Source organism: Globicephala melas, chromosome 10 (assembly GCF_963455315.2).
Source record: "Globicephala melas chromosome 10, mGloMel1.2, whole genome shotgun sequence".
Classification (NCBI taxonomy): domain Eukaryota; kingdom Metazoa; phylum Chordata; class Mammalia; order Artiodactyla; family Delphinidae; genus Globicephala; species Globicephala melas.
Genome location: NC_083323.1, coordinates 27,300,796 through 27,316,132, shown reverse-complemented (window position 1 = coordinate 27,316,132; position 15,337 = coordinate 27,300,796). Strand labels below are relative to the sequence as shown.

The window sequence follows — 15,337 nt, the reverse complement described above, 5'->3', positions numbered from 1 at the left end:
GATATACTTGAGACATGAATTTGTCTCAAGCCTACTATCTGAATTTGATGATATACTCATGCATGTGACAAAAAAGTAACTAAATAGTAAAAAAAATTAAAGAGCATTTTAATTATATACTTAATATAAATAATTGTATAAAACTAGAAATTCATTTTTGACTCATCAACATTGCAGAGCTTCACATCATAATGGTTTTTAAAACTACTGACCCCATCCCCAAAAGCACTGCAAACAAAAGCTGTACCTCCCAAGAACTACTTTCCCCATTCTGTATCCTAAGTTTTTCCAGAGTCCAGGTGGCTTCTCACCTGAGATTTACCTTGCCTGAGAACAAGCAATTCACAGAAATATCTACATAATCCTATTATCATCACCAAAAATACCCTTCCTTAAATTTGCCTAAAATAATCCTAGTAAACAGACCTAAGTAAGCCCAAGAGGCATGGGGAAAAAAGAAGAAACAATAAAATCATCATGAGATGCTTTTGACGTGCATATTTTACACATATTCCCTCATTCCCTCAGATTGTTGCTAAATTGTCTAAGAACTTCTTTTTCTATTATTAGGCTGCCAAAATCCTATCACTTCAATGAGAAGTGCAATTACAGTAACAATGACCCTGAGGAAACAATATAAAGCATTCTAACATTTACACTTATAAAAAGTTTTACTTTGTAAATACAATGGGATAAGAATAACTTGTGCTAAAAACTTAAAATGATAGGGGATAAATATCTTCCAAATTGTGCTTTTTAGGAAAATTATTACATAATTTAGATATCTTTTACAGTGACTAAAAGGTACAAAACACATTCATTTTGTTTATGGTTTCTTCAATAGATATTTATCCATCTCCCATGAAGTACCTAACATTCTATAAAGCTCTGCATGCCAGACGGAGGACACTGAGTATGAGGACAATGTAAGAGAAACAAGGAGCAAGCCTTCAGGTAGACTATACAACTTGGCTGGTGAAACCAAGCTAATGTGTAAAAAAAGAGATCAGAAACAATTTGAAAAAAATTAAATGCTAAAGGGGGGAGCTCTGAGTGTGAGCAGAATTATGAGAAAGAAGAGATCAATGCAAGTTGTGGTAACTGAAAAAAATCTTATTTCTTAAAGTTAAATTTAATTAAATAAAATGACAATCATTCCAAATAGATGAAAAAAATGCACAACAGCAGACAGGGCAGAAATAAGAACACTGTATTTGATAAAAAATACATATGTTTGAAATAAAGTAATAGACACACAAACAGGTATTAAATAGGTTAAACTGTGGAATAGGGTATGTGGAATAGGCTAAGGGATATAAAACATTGAAATATGCCATGGTAAAGAGAGAGTGTCCATAACTCCAGTCCAGATTGCACTCACAGTTAGCATAGAAACTAAGCTGCCTCAGCTCCAATCAACGATCAACAGCTGATTAAAATTTTTTTAATGTTAAAATTGTAGACGTATGCTCAAACACAAGGTAAGTATCTCAGTGGACAAAAAATAAAACAAACACACAGAGTATAGAGTTTGGGAACTAAAGTAGATAGAGGCAAACAAGTTCTAATGAGATAATAGGAACCAAAACACCCTACATGTGATAGGTAACAAGAAGCCAGGCCCACTGTGGGAACTCAGAAAGTTGGCCAAAGCTACTACACCCTGCCATAAACAACAATTTTTTAAAGCTGTAAACCCAAACAAGCACTGTGTCTGGGCTTGAAGCTTGATCAAAACTTTTCCAGGCAGGGATGAATGGGCATTCCAAGCAAAGCATTGTTTACAAAAGTGGAAAATTACGGGAGAGTTCAAGATGGTAGCATAAAAAGATCATGAACTGACCTCCTCCTACAGACATAAATGTACAACCACATATGGAACAGTTCCCCCAGAAAGGGATCTGAAAACTGAATGAACAGAACCTCCACAACAAAGGGTGAAATAAAAGGACAGCAATGAGATGTGTAGGACAGGCGAAGATATGAAAACCGCACCTCAGCTTCAGCAATCCACAATTGGGAGGGACCACAAAGGCACGGATCCTTTCCCTGAGGAATGAGGGATTTGAGCACATCAGGCACCCCAACCCTTAGATCCTGCACAAGAGAGATGAGCCTCCAAAACACCTGGTTTTGCAAACCAACGGGAAATATGTCCAGGAAAGCTACAGGGAATAGAAAACCTGCTCTTAAAGGACTTGCACACAGATTGACTTGATCTGAAAACCAGTGCAAAAACACCAAATTGAAAAGTGCATAAGACCATAGGTGAAGGGGACTCACCTACTAATCTTGAAGCATCTGCCAGAGAGGCAGGAACCAGTTGGAATGCTCCCCACGGGCTGAGTTACTGGCAGGAGCCATTTATGTGATCTCAGGCTACCTTGCTAATACTGGTACTGGAAGGCACCACTTTGGAATTCTCCACCAGTGAGCACATCCCACCAGGGGTGAGAGAGCACCTGCCAACCCCCACACCTCAGGTGGGCCTCACAGCTGCCCAAGCAACAGCCCCACCCACCAGCACCCCATGGCAGCTGTGTTCCCACAAACTGCATGTAGCCCACATAGGAGACACCCCTCGAGCACCTGGCTCTGGTGGCTAGGTAGGATTGTGCTTCTGAGCCCCATACGACATCTCCTAAATAAAGCCACTCCTTCAAGACTAAGAGAGATAGCTGATATACCTAATACATAGAAACAAACACAAAGAATTAGGCAATATGAGGAGACAGAGGAAGATATTCCAATCAAAAGAGTAAGTCAGAACCTCAAAAAAAGAACTAAACAAAACAGAGATAAGCAATCTACCTGATAAAAAGTTCAAAGTAATGGTCATAAAGACACTAAACAAACTCAGATGAAGAAAAACTTAGCACAGTGAGAACTTCAACAGAGATAGAAAATATATGAAAGTACCAAACAGAAGTTATAACTGAACTGAAAAATATGCTAGAGGGGTTCTACAGCAAACTGGGTGAAGTAGAAGAACAAATCAGTCAGCAGGAAGATAAAACAATGGAACTCACCCAGACAGAGCAGGAAAATGAAATAAGTATTTTAAAAAGTGAAGACAGGGACTTCCCTGGTGGTCCAGTGGTTAAGAATCCACCTTCCAAAGCAGGGGACGCAGGTTCAATCCCTGGTCGAGGAACTAAGATCCCACATGCCACAGGGCAACTAAGCCCACGTGCCGCAACCACTGAGCCTGCACATTCTGGAGCCCATGCACAGCAACTACAGAGCCCACGCACCACAACTAGAGAGAAGCCGCCGCACCGCAACAAAAGATCCCACATGCCACAACTAAGACCCGACGCAGCCAAATAAATAAATATCCTTTTAAAATAATAAATAAAATAAAGATGAAAAATGAAGACACCTTAAGGGACCTTTGGGGCAACATCAAGCAGAATAACATTTGCATTATAGGGGTGCCAGAAAGAAAAGAGTGTAAGGGACAGAAAACCTACTTGAAGAAATAGTTGCTGAAAACATCCTTAATCAGGGGAAGGACCCAGACATCCAGGTCCAGGAAGCACAGAGAGTTCCAAATAAGATGAACCCAAAGAGACACACATCAAGACACACTATAATTAAAACAGTAAAAAATAAATGATTAAGAGAGAATCCTAAAAGCAACAAATTGTTACATACAAGGAAAACCCTATAACTCTACAAGCAGATTTTTCAGCAGAGCCTTTACAAGCCAGAAGGGAGTGGCAGATCATATTCAAAGTGCTGAAAGAAAAAACTTCCAACCAAGAATTCTCTACACAGCAAAGTTATTCAGAATTGACGAAGAGATAAAGAGTTTCCCAGATGAGCAAAAGCTAAAGGTATTCATCACAACTAAACTGGCCCAACAAGAAATATTAATGGGACTTCTTTAAGCTGAAAAGAAATGGCACTAGTTAATAATAAGAAAACATATGAAAGTAAAAATCTCACTGTTAAAGGTAAATGTATGATAAAGGCAGAGGATCAATCACTTATAAAGCAAGCACAAAGGTTAAGAGACAGAAGTACTAAAAATAACTAAAATTACAATAATTAGTTACAGGATGCATAAAATAAAAAGAAGTAAAATGTGTCATCAAAAGTAGGAAACATGGGGAGGGAGTAAAAAGATAAAGCTTTGGAATGATTTCTAATTTAAGTTGCTAGCAACTTAAAACAGGCTACTACTTACATAGAATGTTACAGGTGAACCTCACAGTAACCACAAGGAAAAAACTTATAGTAAGTACACAAAAGAAAGTGAGAAAATCTAAACATAACACTAAAAGAAACCACACCAAAACACAAAGGAAAAGAGAGAACTCCAAAATTAGCCAGAAAACAATTAACAAAATGGCAATAAGCACATACTTATCAATAATTACCTTAAATGTAAATGGACCAAATTCAATATAGTCTTACCTCAAGAAACAAGAAATTCCCAATAAACAATCTAACCTTACACCTAAAGGAACTAGAAAAAGAAGAACAAATGCCAAAATTGGTAGATGGAAGGAAATAATAAAGATCAGAGCAGAAACAGAGACCAAAAAAAGAAAAAAAACAAGTTCAATGAAACTAAAAGCTGATTCTTTGAAAAGATAAATAAAATTGACAAACATTTAGCTAGACTCACCAGGGGAAAAAAAGAGGACTCAAATAAGTAAAATCAGAGATGAAAGAGGAGATGTTATAACTAACACCACAGAAATACAAAGGATGGCTCATGATCTATGAATATATGCCAACAAATTGGACAACCTAAAGGAAATGGAAAATTTTTTTAAAACATACAATCTTCTAAGACTGAATCATGAAGAAATAGAAAAATCTGAATAGACCAATTACTAGTAAGGAGATTGAAACAGTAATCAAAAATCTCCCAACAAATCAAAGCCCAGAGCAGACAGATTACTGGCGAATTCTAGAGCATTCAAAGATTTAATACCTATCCTTCTCAAATTCTTCAAAAAACTGAAAAGAAGGGAAGGCTTCCAAACACATTCTATGAAGCCAGCGTTAACCTGATACCAAAAGCAGACAAGGAAGACCACAAAAAAAGAAAATTACAAGCCAATATCCTTGATGAACACAGATGCAAAAATCCTCAACAAAATGTTAGCAAACTGAATCCAACAATGCATTAAAAGAAGCATACACCATGATCAAGTAGAATTTATTCCAGGGATGAAAGGATGGTTCAACATCCACAAATCAATCAACATGATACATCACATTAATAAAATGAAGGATAAAAATTATATGGTCATCTCAATAGATGCAGAAAAAGCATCTGACAAAATTCAACATCAATTTATGATAAAAATTATCAACAAAGTAGGTAGAGAGGAAATATACCTTAACATAATAAAGGCCATATATGACAAATCCACAGCTAGTATCACACTAAACAATGAAAAACTGAAAGCTTTTCCTCTAAGATCAGTAAACAAGACAAGGATGCCCACTATTGTCACTTATTTTCAACATAGCATTGGAAGTCCTAGCCAAAGCAATTAGAAAAAAAAAGGAAATAACAGTTTTCTAAATCAGAAAGTAAAACTGTCACTATTTGCAGATGACATGATACATATAGAAAACCCTAAAGACTACAAATACACACACACACACACACACACACACACACACAATGTCAGTACTAATAATATAATAAATGAATTTAGTGAAGTCACAGGGTACCAAATCAACATACAGAAGTCTGTGGCATTTCCACACCAACAACAAACTATCACAAAGAGAAGTTAAGGGACTTCCCTGGCAGTCCAGTGGTTAAGACTCCACACTTCCACTGCAGGGGGCACGGGTTTGATCCCTCGTTGGAGAACTAAGATCCCCGCGTGCCATGGCACAGCCAAAAAAGAAAAAGAAAGAGAAATTAAGAAAACAATCCCATGTATGGCTGCATCAAAAAGAGTAAAATACCTAAGAATAAATTCAACCAAGGAGGTGAAAGACCTGTTACAGTTAAAACTGTAAGACACTGATGAATGAAGTTGAAGACACAACCAAATGGAAAGGTATTCTGTGTTCATGGACTGGATCAATTAATATTGTTAAAATGTCCATACTACCCACAGCAATCTACAGATTTGGTGCAATCCCTATCAAAATTCCAACAGCATATTTCACAGAACTAGAACAAATAATTCTAAAATGTGTATGGAACCACAGAAAAATCCCAAATAGTCAAAATAATCTTGAGAAAGAAGAAAAAAGCTTGGAGGTATCACACTCCCTGATTTCAAACTATACTATAATGCTACAGTAATAAGACAGTATGGTACTGACACAAAAACAGACACACAGATCAATGAAACAGAACTGAGAGTCCAAAAATGTAAACCTACACATATATGACAATTAATTTATAACAAAAGAGCAAACAATATACCATAGAGAAAAGATAGTCTATTCAATAATGGGGCTGGGGAAAACGGACAGCCACATGCAAAAGAATGAAACAAGTAACTCAAAATGGATTAAAGACTTGAATGTAAGACCTGCAACCATGAAATTTCTAGAAGAAAACTTCACTGATATCAGTCTTTTTTTTTGTCATTTAAGCAGTGAGTTTTATTTTGTTTTTGTTTTTATGAATTATTTATTTTTAATTGAGTTTTTTTATAATTTTTGAGATATATTTGACATATAGCATTATATTAGTTTCAGGTGTACAACATAATGATTCAGTATTTGTATATGTTGCAAAATGATCACCACAATAAGTCTGGTTAACATTTATTGATATCCGTCTTAGCAATGTTTCTATGGCTCTGACTCCAAAGACAAGTGAAAGAAAAGCAAAAATAAACAAATGGGATTATATCAAACTAAAAAGCTTCTGTACAGCAAAGGAAACCATCATCAAAACAAAAAGGCAATCTACTGTATGGGAGAAGACATTTGCAAATGTCATATATCGGATAAGGGGTTAATATCTGAAATCTACAAAAATCTCATACAACTCAACAACAAAAAAACCACCAAATCAAAAAATGAGCAGAGGACCTGAACAGACATTTTTCCAAAGAAGACACACAGACGGCCAACAGGCACATGAAAGGATGTTCACGATCACTAATTATTAGGGAAATGGAAATCAAAACCACAATGAGATATCACCTCACACTTGTCAGAAAAGACAAGAAATAAATGTTTGAGAGGGTGTGGAGAAAAAGGAACCCTGAACTAGTGGTGGGACTATAAATTGTGCAGGCACTATGAAAAACAGTATGGAGGTTACTCAAAAAATTAAGACTAGAACTGCCATATGACCCAGCTGTTTCACTTCTGCCTATTTATCTGCAAAACACAAAACCACTCATTCAAAAAGATACATGCACCCCTATACATTACAGCATTATTTACAACAGCCAAGATATGAAAAAAAACTAAGTGTCCATTAAGGATGAATGGACAAAGAAGAAATGGCATACACATACATATACACACACACACACACACACACACACACACTGGACTACTCCTCAGCCATAAAAAAAGAATGAAATTCTGCCATTTGTGACCACATGGATGGACCTTGAAGGTATTATGCTAAATGAAATAAGTCAGACAGAGAAAAACAAATACCATATGATTTTGCTCATACACAGAATCTTAAAAAAAAAAAACAAATGAACAAATAAAATAAAACTAAAACAAACTCATAGATACAGAGAACAGATTAGTGGTTACCAGAAGGAAAGGGAGTTGGGAAGTAGGCAAAATGGATAAAGGGGATCAACTGTGTGGTGATGGGTAGCAACTAGACTTGTGGTGGTGATCACTTTGTAGTGTACACAGATGTCAAATCATAATGCTATACACCTGAAACATATAATTCTTAAAAATTTTAAGTGAAAAATTACAAGCAAACTATGTTTAAAACAAAGAACAGGTTAACTAAATTGTGACATACCCAACTCAACAAAACTGACAATTAAAAATGACAAGGGTGGGGGACTTCCCTGTCAGTCCAGTGGTTAAGACTCCACACTTCCACTGCAGGGGGCATAGGTTCAATCCCTGGTGAAGAAACTAGGGTCCCGCATACCACGCTGCACAGCCAAAAAATTTTTTTAATTTTTTAAATTGTTTTTAAAAGTGACAAGGGTGAAGATTGTGCAAAGAAATTATAACACATGTGATATAATGTTGAATTTGTAAGACAGGCAAAATACGAAGTTTGGATATATTATGATTTCAGTTATGCAAAGATATAAACACAGATTGAAAGGTCACAGAAGACTGATGTGTTTTACGTCAGGGCTATTTTTGTTATTACTACTTTTCCTCTATGTTGCTGAAAGGATAAGATTTGTGCTGATGATTTAGTTAACCACCTACCCATCTCCTCTCAAAAATTTTTATTAGTGTGGTCATATTTTTTTTTAATTTTCAGATTTTTTTAATTAAAAAATATTTGGGCTAGCAAAAGATCCAAATGATTAGAGTTATCAAACACCTATCATTAATGCTTAGTGGTGTCAGCCAAACAGATCAAAATTTGAAAACATGGGGGAAAAAGGTTATATGGTATTCAAAGTATTTATTTCAACCAAATAAGAATAGATGCCTGCAATATATTTGGCTACCTTAGGTTGTTGATAATATAAAAATACATTCCTACTACCAACAACTATAAGATCAACATAAAGCAGCATTAATCTCTCCAAAAACTACTTTCAAAAATCACATACAAATTTTTGAAGAAAGAACAGCACTTAACTGGGGGAAAAAAAAGTTACTATTCACTGTACGCAATACCTTGAAAGGTAGTATCACTATCAAAGAAGTTTTAACAACATGAAGTTTCTTTAAAATGCATTTTATCTATTTCAGACTAGTTTATTAAATACAACTTTAAAAATCTACTTGTAAGAATCATAACTACACTGCTGTAATCCAAAGCAACCAATAGCTATGTCTTCCAATTATGACTGAAAATCTAATAGCAAAGAAAAACAATCAAAACAAACATCTAGCAGCATATAAAAAACACCTATTTTACAGATGAATAACAAAAGTTTTTCTAATATCTGGTGATATACTGAGTCAGAGCTTCCAAACTCAACATATTCTCCCTACATATAACTCTCCCCCTACATATGACTTCACTACAGAGAAGGTCAAGCAGGAAGAGAGCAATAATTTCATTGAGAACATAACTCAGTTTTACAACCTAACTGCTACTAAAAATAAAGAACCTCATCTCTAAATCATACCTATCTTCAAAGCACTAAAACCAACTAAAAGGATAACTAGTCTTTGCACACAGAAGAGATGTAGTAAATGCTTAATAAGCAAATGCACAACCCATACCACTCTAGCTGAAACTCGAAAGGGAACAAGGCAAACCAGCAGAAGCTGAGTTAGTAACACATTAATTGCCAGAAAAAGGTGAGTTGACTAGAAATAAAATATTGCTTTTACGAAAATCTTTGAAAAAAATTGTTGTAAGATACTAAACACACCTTATACTTAGCAAAATTATTTCTGAAACTGGAAAGGATACAAGTATTAGAAATTAAATGACATACAACCTCAAAACCTTGGAGACTTATAAGACATCGACAAGGATTTCTTATAAAATGTAACTTTCAGCATTGATTTTGTCACTGTTTCACCCTCCTCCCACCATAAAGACCAATTAGGAAAATTTTCACAAATTCAAGAAGTTTGAAAAGCCATCTATTATATTCAGACCTTAAGAAGGGTGTTTTGGGGACTTCCCTGGTGGCACAGTGGTTAAGAATCCGCCTGCCAATGCAGGGGACATGGGTTTGAGCCCTGGTCTGGGAAGACTCCACATGCCCTGGAGCAACTAAGCCTGCATGCCACAACTACTGAGCCTGCACTCTGGAGCCCACAAGCCCCAACTACTGAGCCCACGCGCCACAAATACTGAAGCAGGCGCACCTAGAGCCCGCGCTCCGCAAAAAGAGAAGCCACAGCGATGAGAAGCCCACACACCACAATGAAAAGTAGGCTCCACTCGCTGCGACTAGAGAAAGCCCGCGCACAACAATGAAGACCCAATGCAGCCAAAAATAAAACAAATAAATCTATCAAAAAAAAAAAAAAAAAAAAGAAGGGTGCTTTAAATACATTACCTGATCCTTGCACTATAAATGAATAATCAAAGATTTCTTAGGGCCCTCACTACCTCTTTCTTACTATTAAGAACTAAGAACTTTGCACATACAGATGAACTGAAAAGGTATATTTGCAAATGACAATTTTCTTATTTCATGGAAAGTATTCCAGGGCTTCCAGGGAATTTTCATGTTCAACCTCTTAGCTTACCATACACTGTTAGGTGATCTCACTTATTCCCTTAACTTTACTTATCCCCCAATGCAGACAAAAATAAAATTCTAAATCTAATCCAGATCTCTGCTGAACTTCAAATTCATATTTTCCTTTCCTGCTAAATATCACTACCAGAGTGCCGTGAAAGCACACTACAGTCATTTTATTCAAAACCAAATTCATTATCTGTTCTCATAAACCTTTTATCCATCTGCATTCTCTACCTAAACTTACAGAAACATCACATACCCGTCTTGTTTAAATCCAAAGCATTATCCTTAACTCCCCTCTTTCTCAACCTTCACATCCAATCACCAAGTTAATTGAATCACCTACATAAATTTTGAATCTATCCTTTCTTCATCTCCTTTGCCATTAACTCAGTTCAAGACGTCATCATCTCTCACCTGGACTATAAAAGAGAGACTAATTGATTTCCCAAAGCACCTCAAATGAATCATTTCCAAAATCAAACCACGTATCTCAACCCTTTACCACCCCAGGGAAAAAGTTTTCTTTTCCTCCTATGTTCTCTAGCTTAGTTAATAATAATCCTCATTTATTTAAAACCTCAGCTAAAGTCTAACTGAACTCGAATTGATATCTGTACACCAATGTTCATCGCAGCATTCACAATAGCTAAAGGGTGGAAACGACCCAAATGTCTACCAATAGATGTATGGATAAACAAAATGTGGTATATGCATACAGTAGAATATTATTCAGCCTTTCAAAGGAAGGAAATTCTAATACATGCTACAACATGGATGAACCCAGGAAGCATTAGTCTAAGTGAAATAAGCCAGACACAGAAGGACCAATATGTATGACTCCACTAATATGAGCACCTAGAATAATCAAATTCATAGAGACAGAAAGCAAAACAGTGGTTGCCAAAGGCTGGGATAGGGGGAATAAGGAGTTGTTTAATGGTACAGAATTTCAGTTTGGGAATGATAAAAACATTCTGGAAATAGATAGTTGTAATGGTTGCACAACAATATGAATGTACTTAATGCCACTAAACTTTATACTTTAAAATGATAAAAATGCTAAATTTCATGTTACAATTTTTAATTTTTTTTTAAATTTTAAACCCAACTGAATCTCAAGTTAATGCTACAGCCACACAAAGAATATAATTATTTCAAGTGTTTTAAGAACACAATGTTTTGACTTTATAGCCTTAGCGAGCTATAGTATAAGGACAAAAAGAATTGCTAAAAAAAATTAGTAAAACTGATTCAGTAAGCTTATTAACAGTAATATTAGTATTGTTACTTTAAAGCTATGTTATATATATTTTTAGGAAAAAATAATTATGTTAACGTTAAGAGCCAAGATGTTCAGTATAAAATTTCAAAATACAAACTCAAAGAAGGAAAAAATACTTTAATTTGAACTCATGTTGTTTTGCTTTTTAAATCTGTCCATATGTACGTGTGTGTGTGTGTGTGTGTGTGTGTGTGTATATATATATATATATATATATATATATCCTAGTTCTTATCTTAAATGCTTAAAAGCAATGACAACACAGAAGCAATGAGAACCCTAAGTGCCCAGACAGTGGTATTTAAATAGCATTCCCCATTAAAAGGAACCAGGACTCTTTGGAGAAATGGATGATTCCAGCCTGGAGGAGAAATTTTACTAGATGAACCTGGCACATGTTGTGCCAAAAAGCAAGGAAGTTATCAAACACTAACAGGGTCCTGTCAAAATGACAAAAGTCACCTTGAAGGCACTTCTACTAGGTAAAGCTGGGACAATTTGCATACCAAAAAACCACACTGACTTCAATTGACTGAAACCCACTAAATATATATAAATCCTTGAGTTCATGAAATATATTTAAAAATCCATGAGTGCTTCTTCCTCTTCCGGGGATGGTACCTAGAGGCATTCAGGATGGTCCAGTGTTTGAGACACCATCGTAGGCTATCCTACAAAACAGCCTCTAACAAAACCAGGCTGTCCCAAACCCCTGGTGTTTACCTTTATACCAAGAAGGTTGGCAAAGCACCAAAATCCACATGTGGCGTGTGCCCAGGCCAACTTTGAGGAGTTTGTGCTGTGAGACCTAAAGCTCTTACAAGGTTGTCTAAAACGAAAAAACTTATCAGCCAGGCCTATGGTGGTTCCATGTGTGTTTTAAATGTGTCCGTGACAGGAACAAGCACGCTTTCCTTACTGAGGAACATAAAATCGTTGTGAAAGTGTTGAAAGCACAAGCACAGAGTCAGAAAGCTAAATAAAAAAATGAAGTTTTTCTGAGTAATTAAAAAATTAGAAGGCAAAAAAAAAAAATCCATGAGTTCTCTTTCCTCAAGGAAAGAGAAAGTCAAAAGACAAATAAGCAAGCCTCATTGATCACTACTAGAGTAGTGTATCGATTCTTATTCTGAAAATTCATAATTAAAGAAAAAGAATTAAGCATTTATCCTGACCATCCAGTATACTCTGAAATTCATGGCAACCAAATCGCCCTGGTTTAAACTGAAAAGTTCTTTACAGAAAAATGTCAGTTAATATATGTAGAAGAAATTAAAAATCTGGAAAATCAACAGTCTGCAACTGTTGATGGAATCAGTCTTTCTAACTTAAGTGACATCAATAAAACCTTTCCTTAGACAAGAAATCTTTCTCTACTTTAAACTGTTATATCTCTTATTTATACTTCTCTTGTAACACTTACCAATACAAGGAAGAAGAAAGTGGTGGTAGATTGTTACAGTAATGACTCTCAATGAATCACACCTATGTTTTAATGCCCTTGCAATTCTCCTGTGTAATCCTCTCCCACATGGGCTCTGGCAATGAGACTTGCCTTGGCTGATGGCAGAGTAGCAAATAACATACAAGTAGAGTGCACAATGGGATATGCTCCCTCATTGCTGGAAACTCTTCTGTCACCACACAAGCCCAGGCTAACCTTGGACACACGTGACCCAAGGAATATTATCAACAATATGAGAGAGGCTGTTAGACTATCACCCCAATCAAACCAACAGATAACTCCAGCTGTATTAGTAACTCCAAGAGAGACCAGCAGAAGAACCATTCAGATTAGCCTAGCCAAAACTGTTGATCTAGAGAATCTAGAGCAAATAAAATGATGGTGGTTTTAAGCCAAAGCCAAAGCCAAAGTTTGGGGATGGTTTATTATGCAGCAATAGACACAATTAGATACAGTAAATATAATGTCATATCTTCTCCACAAGAGAGAAAAGGAACCTTTCTGAGGATGGGAGCCTTATTATAAAGAATGAGGTATTCATCAAATTTCCTAGTAAGGACACAATAAAAATACCCCCTGAGTTTAACTAACACACAATACTTCTCATTACATTAAAAAGAATTAATGTAACTACTCCAAGATTTACATTATTCTATTTTCCATTGTTTCTTTTTTAACTTTCTAAGTTAAACAAGAGACTAGAAGACTAAACTGCCAATCTGGTTTTCAGGGTATATGAGTAAAATCAAAAAACTGTTTTTTGGGTTTTTTTTGCGGTACGCGGGCCTCTCGCTGCTGTGGCCTCTCCCGTTGCGGAGCACAGGCTCCGGACGCACAGGCTCAGCGGCCATGGCTCACGGGCCCAGCTGCTCCGCGGCATGTGGGATCTTCCCGGACCGGGGCACGAACCCGTGTCCCCTGCATCGGCAGGCGGACTCTCAACCACTGTGCCACCAGGGAAGCCCACAAAAAATTTTTTTTCTTTGACAATACTCATTGGTGGAAAGAGTATTGCAAAACCAACACTCTCAAACATTGTTTATGGGAGTGTAACTAAATACAAAAAATATGCATACTCTCTCACTCACTGCTAGGAAATTACCCAGTGGACAAATTCATTAAAGGACCACCTATGTATGTATAGCAAGCATGCTCACTGCAGTGTTATTTATTAGCAAAACTGGAAACAAACTAAATGTCCTTCAATAGAGAAATGATTAAATTTTAATAATCCATATAATAAAATATAATGTAGTTATTAAAAATAAACAAATAATAAGAGGCAGTTCTGAAAGTGCTGATACTGAAAGCTCTCCAAACTATATTAAGTGAAAAAAATCAAATTCATATAGTATAATGTTAATGGATATATGCATTAAAACTTTGTGGAAAAATACACAAGAAACTATTAGCACTGATTACTGGGAAGGACCTTGTACTTTTCACTTTATATCTTCTATACTCCTAATCCTTAACTCCTGTCAGCCTCAAACTTCATATAAAATTTGTCTCTTAAGTCCTTTCCTGCTTGCTCTCAATCTTCAACCTTGAGAATGGTCACTAATACTCTTTGTTCTAATCTCCATTACAAATCTAACAACTTTAAACTTGTTTACAACTCATTTTTGGTAATTACTTTTTTTTTTTTGTCCTCTGAGTTCCTTCTCATTTCTCCACCTTCTTCTTAAAACCGAATATATCCCAATCTATATCAAATCCTGATGTAGAAGACTTACTCAGACTGTTGCAGTACGACCTTGACCCACCATGTAACTCCACAGATGCTTTTGTATCCATCATAAAACCATGTACAATAGTAAGCTTCTTTACAAATATACCACATTTAACACTAATTCATTTACATCAGCTTTCAACTGAAAATAATTCCTATTTTTTTAAATGTGAGCAGTTCCGCCTAACCTAGAGCCATCTACAACTTTAATAAGCATCAAATAGTCACCCCTGTTGTTAAATTACTAATGGTGAATTGAGTGCAATTCCTATTCGTCTTTCTAAGGTGTCTCTAAGAGGCTATATTCCCCCGTTGCACCTGATTCCAGCCTACTCCAAAATTTCTCAAGTGCCAGCACACAATATACTTCCGCATCCTAAGTCTTCCCTGCCTAACCTAGTGACATAGACTACAATACATACAATACAGTATGCCAGAGAAGGGGGGTGAGAAGCATATACTTATCTAAATGCAATTGGCTCTTGTTTTCAGCAGGGCATGTCAAGCGTCCCCAAAACAAAAGTACATCTAAA

At 36.1% G+C, this 15,337-nt stretch overlaps 1 protein-coding gene and 1 pseudogene across 3 annotated transcripts in view; one reads left to right on the top strand and one right to left on the bottom strand.

Moving 5' to 3' along the window:
* The window catches only part of EEA1 (early endosome antigen 1), a 131,335-nt gene that overhangs the window by 99,083 nt on the left and 16,915 nt on the right, over positions 1-15,337 (bottom strand). The gene's annotated exons all lie outside the window — the stretch shown is intronic.
* LOC115853030 (large ribosomal subunit protein eL34-like) lies at positions 12,244-12,590 on the top strand (annotated as a pseudogene).